The sequence below is a fragment of the Panthera uncia genome, chromosome B4, assembly GCF_023721935.1.
Source record: "Panthera uncia isolate 11264 chromosome B4, Puncia_PCG_1.0, whole genome shotgun sequence".
NCBI lineage: Eukaryota > Metazoa > Chordata > Mammalia > Carnivora > Felidae > Panthera > Panthera uncia.
Genome location: NC_064809.1, coordinates 130,014,835 through 130,026,536, shown reverse-complemented (window position 1 = coordinate 130,026,536; position 11,702 = coordinate 130,014,835). Strand labels below are relative to the sequence as shown.

The following is an 11,702-nucleotide window of genomic DNA, read 5'->3' as shown; positions in this document are numbered from 1 at the left end:
CCCCCCCCCCCCCAATAAAAACTATGCTGCGGCTACCAAGCTGACTTCCTCCAGGATCTGGCAGATTCCAGCCTTCTTTAATCCCCTCTCCCACCTGAGGAAACGGCTCTGCAGCTGACAGCAGTAAGCACGAAATTAAACACCTACCTGCTTTCCCCAATCCCCAAGTCCCTTCTCCTTGCTATATACATCTTGTTACACCCACCCACCGAAGAAATCCACGCAGGGTTTGTGTGTCTAGCTCTGGGGCTAACAGGCTGCGCAGGTTTCGTTAGGCAAATCCCTTTACCTCCGGAGCCTTTTCTCATTCGGGGACTGTAAAGACTGGACATCACTAGATGGTATCTTCGGTTCCTTTCAACTCTAAAACTCTGCACTTGGCTTCTTTCTTTTAGCAGTTCTGTTCATCTTATCCTTGCCATCTCAAAAGTAATCCATGACTCCAGGAAGGCTTTCTTGACCCTTCCAGGCGAGACCAGGTTTTCCTGTTCAACACTCCAGTAACGTCCTTTATTCCTTCTTCACAGCATTGCTCATAACCGCGATTTATTATTTGCGTGAGAATTTGCTTATGGTTGATCTCCCCCAGTGTGTATAAGGGCAAATACCACATCTTCCTCCATTGCTGTGTGAGGCCCCACATAGTAGGTGAATAAACGAATGAAGGAATTACTTGGACTTCCATTCAGAAGTGCTGGGCAGCAGGAAATCTGCCATCCAACTATAAAGAACGGAAGTCACATGGTTTCCAGAAACTCACCTCCATCTATTTATTCTAAGGAGTTGGACGGCTTAGGAAATAAATGATAGAAAGCAGGCAAAACCCTGTCAGACTCCATCTATCTCTGTAAACCAATAAAGGTGGGATTCCACAGTGTGAGTCTCCCAAATGAACGCGGCTGACCAAGGGTAATCTGATGTGCCATCCAGCAGAGAACCCATGGATTCTGTAAGCCTGGCATTCCTCGAAAAGGAACCTATGAACCCTTCCTAAATCTCACATGTTTATCATCCTGTACAGCCTCCCTCCCTCCCTTGATTTTTCCACTCCGATGGAAGAACAGGAAAGGGGCTGTTTTAGGGCAGGCGGAGGCCAACGCCTCAACGATGTGGCAGCTTGAGTATTTATGGTGTAAATGCTTCCACTGTCTTAGCGCAGCCCCAAGTAGAGCAAGAGCCAGGACCCAGACAGACAATTGAGATGTAGGCAAAAGCAGGAAACTCCTTGGATGGAAATTTTGAATATTTAGTCTATTTTTATCCTTCCAATGCCTTCCAGCTGAGTTACGGAAAGCTTACTTACGTGGAGCACGCTCAACATGTTAAAATGCATGGAGAACGTATAGCTGCCTTGTTTTCATTTGTGATGCTCCCTTGTTTAATGTCTTTATAATTTTGTTAAGTCTCCAATCCCCAATACAAAATATTATATATATATATGTTACCTTGTGAGTGTTAAGCAAGCTACATAAAAAGCCAGAAAATACAAACACATTTAGAAACAAATATTAGTTCTATTTTCAAATAATACGATCGATAGGTTTTCTTCAACCTCCAGACAGCTTTGTTTTGTGAGATACCTCTAACCTTAAAGCAATTAGTCCACTTGCTCACTGAAGCAACAACTGAAATAAATACGTTATTTTCAGGGGCACGTGGGTAGTAGCTCAGTCGGTCAGGCATCCGAATTTAGCCCAGGTCTTGATCTGGTGGTTCCCGGGTTCAAGCCATAAGTTGGGCTTTCTGCTGTCCGCCTGGGGCCCACTCTGGATCCTTTGTCCCTCTCTCTCTCTGTCTCTCCCCTACTTGCACACGCGTCTGTGTGCTCTCAAAAATAAATAAACATTTAAAAAATGTTATTTTCATTGTATTTCCAGACATTTTGGACTCTGTGATATATTTATTGTACTTTTTTTATACTAACCATAAAACAGTGTTTTTAAATTATATTATTACAAGATGAGTATACAAAGTAATAAAAAAGATTACTTTTTTTAAACAAATATACCAGAACTTATATACTCAAATGGGTGTTCTTTCAAAGTTGGCACCTTTGGTAACTATGTACTAAAAAAAAAAAAAAAAAAAAATTTAATTAATTAATTTATTTGTATTGAGAGAGAAAGCACACACGCACATGGGGGAGGGGCAGAGAGAGAGAATCCCAAGCAGGGTCCACACTGTCACAGCAGAGCCCCAACGCAGGGCTTGAACTCACAAACTGAGATCATGACTTGAGCCAAAATCAAGAGTCAGATGCTTAACCAACTGAGCCACCCAGGCACCCCGGTACTAAAGTATTTTTCTTAGGAAAGAAGCTTAAAAAATAATGAACTGAACTTTTAACTCAACAATCTAGAAAACAAGTAACAAACCAAAAATAAATTAACAATGGCAAAAGCATAAACATAAAGCAATCGTCAAAAAAGGGTAGACTGAATCAAGAAAACAAACACCTTTTTTGTTTTAAAATATATAGGTAGGTAATCCTTTAGAAAATCTGATCAAATTTAGGAAAAAGAGAGAGGTCATAAATTAACATTAGGGTTCAGAAAGAAGATATTATAATTACAGATTTGGGGAATAGTTTTTAAATTGTGAGAGAATTACACATAACTTGACATCAATAAACTTGAAGATAAAATAAAATGCATGACAGTCAAGAAAAACAGAAATTACTAAAATCAACTCAAACACAGTTATGAAAACAACAATAAAAACCCACAGCAGAAATCTGTAAAATATTCAAAGAAGTAGCCAGTAAATCTACATCAGACACAGTTTTCTGGGCAAATTCTACCAAACTTCTATCAGATAATTTCTACGTCATTCCTACTATTTCCAAATTTATGGAGACAAAAGAGAAAGCTTCCTCATTTCTTCTATATGGCTAACCTATTCTTGATATCCATCTGGACTGAGATGATATGAAAAATAAAACTACAGACCAATCTTCACTTGTGGAGACAAATATAAAAATCCTAAGTAAAGTATCAACAAATAGAATTGAGCAGTTTTAAGAGAATAGTTCATTATGATCGTGTAAAATTTATACCAACAATGCAAGGATGGTTAAATTATAAAATCTATTAACATAAATAACTTCATGTGTTCAACAAGTACGTGCTGAATGCTTTCTATGTGCTAGTTGAGTCAGTAAGGCAAACTAGAAAGGTTCTTGTGTATGTGGAGCCAACATCCTTATGGGAGAAGGATATCACTGATAAGGAAATCCAGAGTTTGATGGGATACAGAATGCCTGAAGGAGGCTCACTTTAGATAAGGTGATTAGGGAAGGCTTATCTCAGGCAGCACATTTAAGCTCAGTTGAAAAGCAATCCTTTGAGTTTAAAAAAAAAAAAAAAATTAAGTTTATTTATTTATTTTGAGAGAGACAGAGGCAGTGTGGGGAGGAGAGGGGCAGAGAGAGAGCAAGAGCGAGAGAGAGACAGAGAGACAGAGAGAGAGAATCCCAAGCAGGCTTTCCGCTGGCAGCACAGAGCCAGACTCGGGGCTCAAATCCATGAAACTGTGATATTATAACCTGAGCTGAAACCAAGAATGGGACAGAAACCAAGAGTGGGACACTCAACTGACTGAACCACTCAGGTGCCCCACCCCTTGAGTTTTTAAAAGAACAAGAGGGATGACCAGGAGGCTAGGAAAGGTGAGCAGGGGAGAGAGGTGTAAGATAAACTTGGGGAGGTAGGAAGGGCTAGATCATACTGAGTCTTTCGGGCCACAGTATTTTAAGAATTGTGGAAAGTTGGGGTATCTGGGTGGCTCAGTCAGTTGAGCGTCCGACTTTGGCTCAGGTTGAACCTCACAGTTCATGAGTTCCAGCCCCACATCGGGCTCCTTGCTGTCAGCACAGAGCCCACTTCAGATCTTCTGTCTCTCTCTCTCTTGCCCCTACCCCACTCATGTGCTCTCAAAAATAAAAAAGCATTAAAAAAAAAAAAAAAAAAAAAAAAAGATGGGGCGCCTGGGTGGCTCAGTCGGTTAAGCCTCCGACTTCAGCTCGGGTCACGATCTCGCGGTCCGTGAGTTCGAGCCCCGCAACAGGCTCTGGGCTGATAGCTCGGAGCCTGGAGACTGCTTCCGATTCTGTGTCTCCCTCTCTCTCTGCCCCTCCCCCGTTCATGCTCTGTCTCTCTCTGTCTCAAAAATAAATAAAATGTTAAAAAAATAAATATTAAAAAAAAAAAAAGAGGAATAGTGGAAAGCCACGGAAGAATTTTAATGCTTATTTATTTTTGAGAGAGAGAGACAGCAAGGGAGGTGCAGAGAGAGAGGGACACACAGAATCTGAAGCAGGCTCCAGGCTCTGAGCTGTCAGCAAAGAGCCAGACTTGGGGCTTGAACTCACAGACCGTGAGATCATGACCTGAGCCAAAGTTGGGTGCTTAACCATTGAGCAACCCAGGCACTCCAAAGCCACAGAAGAATCTTAAAACAGGAGGCTGAACTGCACAATTTTATCCATGACTCATTCTCCACCTACCAGCTTCTCAGGGGCCTAGGCAAATGGTTAAGACCTGAAAAAATATATTTATAAGTCAAAGACACAAAAAGAAAACTATAATCATAAAAATCAATAAATGCTTAAATGTCCTCAAAAACATAAAAACACAGGATTTTCATTCACTGTTAAATTTAGGATTTATAACATTTTCATTACATTTGGAAATAATTCTCACTTTGCAAAAATTTCTAAAAATGTTAGCTATTAAAAAATCTTAGGTAATTATAAATTAAGTCAGTTATTTGTAGCCAAAGAATTTCAGAAACAAAATTATCAATATTCTGTAAACATGTGATAGCAAAAATAAATAAAACCACATGTTTAATATGGAATGTGGGTGCCTTTTAATAGGTTTCCTACAAAGAGGGGCAAAGTCTCCAAAACCTCCCTAAGTATGCATTTCAAGGTTCCACCATCACTTTAGGAGAGACAGAATCAGATTTATGTTTAGAAAACTCATCCCGTCTTGTATATAGAGAATATAGTATAGAGGACCAAGAAGGGACCAGCTGAGGTAGGAGAGGTGGAGAAAAGTATACACTATATTTAAAAGGTACAAGTAATTGTCATAAGATAAATGGTTGTTGTTAAGAATGAAATTTGTGACCATGAAATCCAGTAAGGACAATCAACTCTTTCAAGAATAAGACTCCAAATTCTGAACCCATCATTCATTCATGCAGTCAAGAACCTTTTTTTCTTTTTTTTTTTTTTTTAATATTTACCCTTGAGAAAGAAGGACAGAGTGGGGGAGGGGCAGAGAGACAGAGAGAGAGAGAGAGAGAGAGAGAGGGAGGGAGGGAGAGGGAGAGAGAGACACACACAGAATCCGAAACAGGCTCCAGGCCCCAAGCTGTCAGCACAGAGTCCCATGTGGGGCTCAAACTAGGGAACAGCGAGATGATGACCCGAACTGAAGTTGGACGCTCAAACAACTGAGCCACCCAGGCGCCCCTCCCCTCTCCTTTTTTAAAGCATCCACTATGTATTACATACTGTGCTACAGCCAGGCCCTGAGGGATAAAAAGAATGGTTGCTAACACCCTGAAGGACAGAGGCAGGTAAATCCATAATTAAAATATAGCATGGTAAGTGCCATAATTAAAGAACAGAGATATAACATAGTTATGCCATAGGATTACAAAGAACTAACTTCTGGGAGAGTCAGGAAAGATTTCACAGGGGATACGAGATTTTGAACACAGTCTAAAGAATGAGTAGGAATTTGCTATGTAGAGAACACAAGAAAGGCAAAGACTTTTCTAAGTTTTATCAACTTCCAGTACTGTCAAATGATGGCAACAACAAAGGCTAACAAGAAATGATATAAACGGAAAAGCCAAGCTTTTCAGGATTCTTTTTTTTTTTTTATTATTGTTTATTTATTTTTGAGAGAGAGAGACAGAGTGCGAGTTGGGGAGAAGCAGAGAGAGAGGGAGACACAGAATCTGAAGCAGGCTCCAGGATCTGAGCTGTCAGCACAGAGCCCAACACAGGACTCAAGCCCACGAATTGAGAGATCGTGACCTGAGCCGAAGTCGGATGCTTAACCAACTGAGCCAGCCACCCAGGTGCCCCAAGCTTTTCAGGATTCTTAACCCCAACAAAATCAGAAGGTGAAAATAGCCAACGCTGCATCAGAATGTGGCTTTTACTTCTGGATCTAGTACATAGGAGGAATTCAATGAATGTTTGTTGGATGAAGGACCAAACATATAAGCAAAGGAATAAACGGATGAATACTAAAACCTAAGTATTTGCAGGGTACGAAAGAACGTAACACTTAAAAACCTATAATTGGAAGATAAAACACGTACACAGCATAGTCAACAAGAAAGTGTGAGATAAATTGTTAACTGTACAGTTCCAGCCTAGGAGATATAGGAGTTAGGAAATATGGACACTACAGATCAGTGGAGCTGTACTTCAAAGGAAGGGCAGGACCAGAATGGTCAAAACAGATGCGTCAGTATGAAGCTAAGGAAGCTTAAGCTGCAGGACCCCTCACTGTCATGGGGCTCACCCAAAGCTCCATTTGAGCACTGTTCCCAAATGATCTCTCTCTGCTTTTTTTCTGCTGCAATGTGTTTCTCCTCCTCCTCCTCCTTTTTATTGTGGTAAAATACACATAACATAACATTTACCATCTTAACCAGTTGTACAGTTCAGTACTGGTAAGTATACTCACATGGTTGTGAAACGGATCTCCAGACACTTAGAGCTATTTCATCTTGCAAATCTGACATTCTATACCCATTAAACAACCCCTCTTTTTCCTCTCCCCCCAGCCCCCAGTAACCACCATTTTATTTTCTATTTATATAAATTTGACTACTTTAGATACCTCCTTTAAGTGGAATCATCCTGTATTTGTCTTTTTGTGACTGGCTTGTTTCACTTAACATAACATTCTCCAGGTCCATCCATGTTGATATATGATAGGATCTCCTTCTTTTTCATGGCTGACTAATATTCCAGTGTATGTATATGCCATCTTTTGTTTATCCATTCAGCCGCCAGTGAACACTTGGGGTGCTTTCACCTCTTGGCTATTTCTCTATGAATATGCATATGCAAACATCTCAGTTCTTTTGGATACATACCCAGAAGGGGGATTCCTGGCTCATATGGTAGCTCTAGTTTTTATTTTTTAAGGAATCTCTGTATTGTCTTCCACAGTAGTCACCTTATTTTATAATCCCACCAACAGTGCACAAAGGTTTCAATTTCTTTGCCAACACTTGTTATTTTCTGGGTTTTTTGGCAAACGCAAATCTGGGTTTTGATTTTGGGGTTTTTTTGATAGTAGTCATCCTAGTGGTATCTCACTGTGGTTTTGATTTGCACTTCTCTGATGATTAGTGATGTTGAGTGTCTTTTCATATGCTTATAGGCCATTTATATATTCTTGGAGAAATGTCTATTCAAACCCTTTGCCCATTTTTTAATCAGGTTATACAATTTTTTGTTGTTGTTGAGTTGTAGTTCTCTACATATTCTGGATAGTAACCCCTTATCAGATATATGATTTGCAGACATTTTCTCCCATTCTGTAGGGTGCCTTTTCACTCTATGGATTGGGTCTTTTGATGCACGAAATTTAAAAAATTTGATGTAGTCTCATCTGTCTGCCTTGCCTGACTTTCGGTGTCACATCCAAGAAATCACTGCCAAGTCCAATGTCACAAAGCTTTTCTCCTGTATTTTCTTCAAACAGTTTTATAGTTTTAGGTCTTAAGCTTAGGTCTTTAATCCATTTTCATTTAATTTTTATATATGGTGTGTGAGACAAAGGGCCATCTTCATTCTTCTGCAAGTGGTAGCCAGTGTTCCCAACACCATTTGTTGAAAAGACTCTCCTTTGTTCCCCATTGGGTGGTCTGGGTACCCTTGTCAAAGATCATTTGACCTTATATGTGAGTGTTTATTTCTGGGCTTTCTATTCTATTCCATTTGTCTATTTGCCTGTCTTTATGCCAGTATGGCATTGTTTTGGTTGCTGTAGCTTTGTAATATATTTTGAAATTAGGAAGTGTGACTAGTCCAACTTTGTTCTAATGACACTTTTTATAAAGTGTGCAAAGACAAGATACATTCATTACTCTTAACCCATACTGTTAAAACCACAGTCTCTTTCCATCTCAGCTTTCCCCTCATGGCTGCAGGCATTTGGGGGATCCATAAAGGGAAAGTTATACTAGAGACAAATCCATTTTGGGTTTAGTGGAATATATTCACGTGGTTCTTAGCACTTCTGTGTATGGTCGAATTACTGTTAACCATCCTAGCATACAAAGATGACACTGGGCCAACTTACTCTGTATCATGACAGAAGTGTGCAGGGCCAGATCATATCATGATGTAAATGTGTCAATTCAGAGTATTACAGGGTAGCCAATGTACAAGAAAAAGTGAAGCCTTACAATATAAAGGATACTTGATAGAGATTTCCCCAAAGTTGATAACAATCTCAAAAATGTATATAATGTTACTAATAACAAGTTGTGAGGATGAAAGGAACTTTGTTGATTCGTCATTATGAAAAACCCTACTGTGGTCAACCATGCTATAACAAACAATGAATTATCTTTCTAGTCTCTTTCTAGAAAATATCACAGAACCATTGTAACATAAAGGGGCAAAAAAGACGATGCAGCCAAAACATGTAGAGAAAAAAGTTTCACAGTGATGTGTTAAGTAGTGAATACAAATGCTAGTGCTATTTTTCTGAATTTTCTATTTGTCCACTTCTTAAAAGTCGCCATTTTTTGTGTGTGTGGTTTTCTTTCCTCGTTGTAAATAAATGTTCACTTTTGTACAACTCATATTTGAATTAATTCTCTTTTCCTTAAAGAGCATTCCCAAAAACCTAGATTCGCTCCTGGTCAGAAAGAAGGGTCTCTGCCTCAACAGAAGCATCTAATGGAGAAGGAAATGAGCTGTGCATGGAAGCCTTACAGGGGGCCACTGGACAGGGGTAAAAAGACCCTCTCATTGACTAATTGATTGATTATTAAAAACTTTCCATTTATTTATTTTGCGGGGGTGGAGAGAGACAGAGAGAATGAATGAATCCCTAGCAGGCTCTGCACTGTCAACACAGAACCCCATGTAGGGCACAAACTCACTTACTGTGAGATCATGATCTGAGCCAAGCCAAGGAACTGGACACAAAACTGACTAAGCCACCCAGGGGCCCCTAGTTTGTTTTTTTAAAGTAAGCTCTGTGACCAACGTGGGGCTTAAACTCATGACCCCGAGATCAAGAGTCACATGCTCTACTGACTGAGCCAGCCAGGTGCCCAAGGACCTTTAAACGATAGAAACAATATGCATAGGTAGGCTAAAGGCATCTTATGGAGGACCTCAGAAACAAGGAAAAAGGCATCTTCTGCCAAATAAACAATAACCAACAACTGTCTCATAGATAGAGACACGTAAGGAATAGTGATAAAATCAGGTCTGTTGGAATACCCTCAAGAAAGCATTGAATACAGGGGCACCTGCATGGCTCAGTCAGTTAAGCGTCTGACTCTGATTTCAGCTCTGGTTGTGATCTCATGGTTCATGAATTTGAGCCCTCAGCCGGGCCCCTCACTGACAGTGCTGAGCCTGCTTGGGATTCTCTCTCTCTCTCTCTCTCTCTCTCTCTCTCTCTCTCTCCTACTTGCACATGCCTTCTTTCTCTCTCTCTCTCTCTCCCCCCCTCCCTCTTTCCAAAAAAAAAAAAAAAAAACCACAAACTTGAAAAAAAAAAAAAAAAGCACTGAATATAAAGTCAAACATGATATACTAGCAATTCACTTTTCTTCTGCTTATGAAAAATATTCTGGGGTTAGGATTTTTAATAGCTCCACCTCAGATTTTCAAAGTGAGTGTGCAGACCAGGGAGGGTTTCTTAACACTCAGACATTTTCATTCATTCAACATATTTATATATTTATATATATAATATATATTATATACATTTATATTTATATTATATATATTATATTTATATTATATATATTATACTTATATATAATAATATATGTAATATATATTTATATTATATATATTATATTTATATATAATAATATATATATTACATATATTATATATATATGTATATATATACAAAATTGACATTTTGTATGTGCTACTGGCAGTGACCAAGATGACAAAGGTCTCTATCCTTGCAGAGCTGAAGATTTAGCAAAAAGCCTTAACCTGACATTTCACTGCCTGCCATCATCATGTTGTGCCTCCTCTCTGCCATTCTATTCACCTCTACTTCAGCCCAAACTTCAGCCCACAGACATGGCTGGCAGGAAGGGAACCCAGGCAGAGCGCTCAGGGCAGAACTTGTATCCACACCGCCTAGTGATCAGAACATTTGGGGGAGAAATAAACACCAGCTTCTCTTCATGACACCCCTGGAGATTCTTGCAGCTGAATGTGTTATTTCTTCACCTGTATTTACATCACACTATTTAAAAATTTGAAAACATTTTACAACTTCATGACAATAACATCTCCAAAGCGAGGCCTTAAAACACCAATTTCAAGGAACTGGACAAATACATCCTGCCTTTTGAGTAATGTTTTTTCATAAAGTCAGTTATTTGTCCATAAGCAAAATATAAGCTACAGAATTAAGACTATTATTAACTTAACCGCAGTTTTCTAAGAGCTGCATGATCTACCCTATGCACTGTTGGTTAAAGTCATCACATGAACCTGTAAGTAGCAGCAGCCCTCAGAGTTTGAAGTCATTTTCAACTATGAAACACATAATTCCTGAAGTTACTCCTATTGTAATTAATCCACGGCCCAGACACCAAAGAGAAACCTCATAAAATACAATTCAGAATTTATTATGTATGATTCTGAGACTGGGGGGGGGGGGAGGCAATTTTTTGAGAGAATTAATGTTTTTTTACGTTTATTTATTTTGAGAGAGCGAGAGAGAGTGCGTGCAAACAAGGGAAGGGCAGAGAGAGGGAGAGACAGAGAATCCCAAGCAGGATACGCACTACCAGCGCAGAGCCCAATGTGGGGCTTGAACCCACGAACCATGAGATCATGACCCAAGCCAAAACCAAGAGTCAGACGCGTAACTGACTGAGCCACCCAGGCGCCCTGAGAATTAATTTTTTAAGTAACTCCAATGCAAATTACAAAATTTATTAGCAAGTGACAGTTTCCCAAAGACCTAGTACAAAATGTTTACGGTTATGCTAAAATTCCCAGCAGCAAAAATTCCATGAGCATAACTATCATCTATTGAACTACTTTGTGGCATTTTCAAAATACTAATTAACTTGAAAATAAAACTCATTTCCTTTCTCTTCAAAATAATTAAAAAGATTATATAGAAACCCAACTATTCTTCTGATGTCCAGCTTACTGCTGTGTAATGACTAAGTTTACAGAGTTCAATTTGGTACTTCTTAGTACATTTATTTCAACATGTACATATTTCAGTGGTTTAAAGAAAACACACTGGTGAAAAACTCATGGTAGAATACGGAAAATGTTAAAAAACAAAACAACACAACAACACCCCTCTTTCCTAATGGCCAAATACCAAGGTTTGTATTGTGAAGATAATTATGTATAAAATAAGTGACTTGGAAATATTTTTTCTTTTCTTCTTCTTCTTCTTCTTCTTCTTCTTCTTCTTCTTCTTCTTCTT

The 11,702-nt window shown here is 39.1% G+C and overlaps 1 protein-coding gene across 19 annotated transcripts in view; it reads right to left on the bottom strand.

The window, feature by feature from the left end:
- The window catches only part of TNRC6B (trinucleotide repeat containing adaptor 6B), a 249,989-nt gene that overhangs the window by 136,805 nt on the left and 101,482 nt on the right, over positions 1-11,702 (bottom strand). The gene's annotated exons all lie outside the window — the stretch shown is intronic.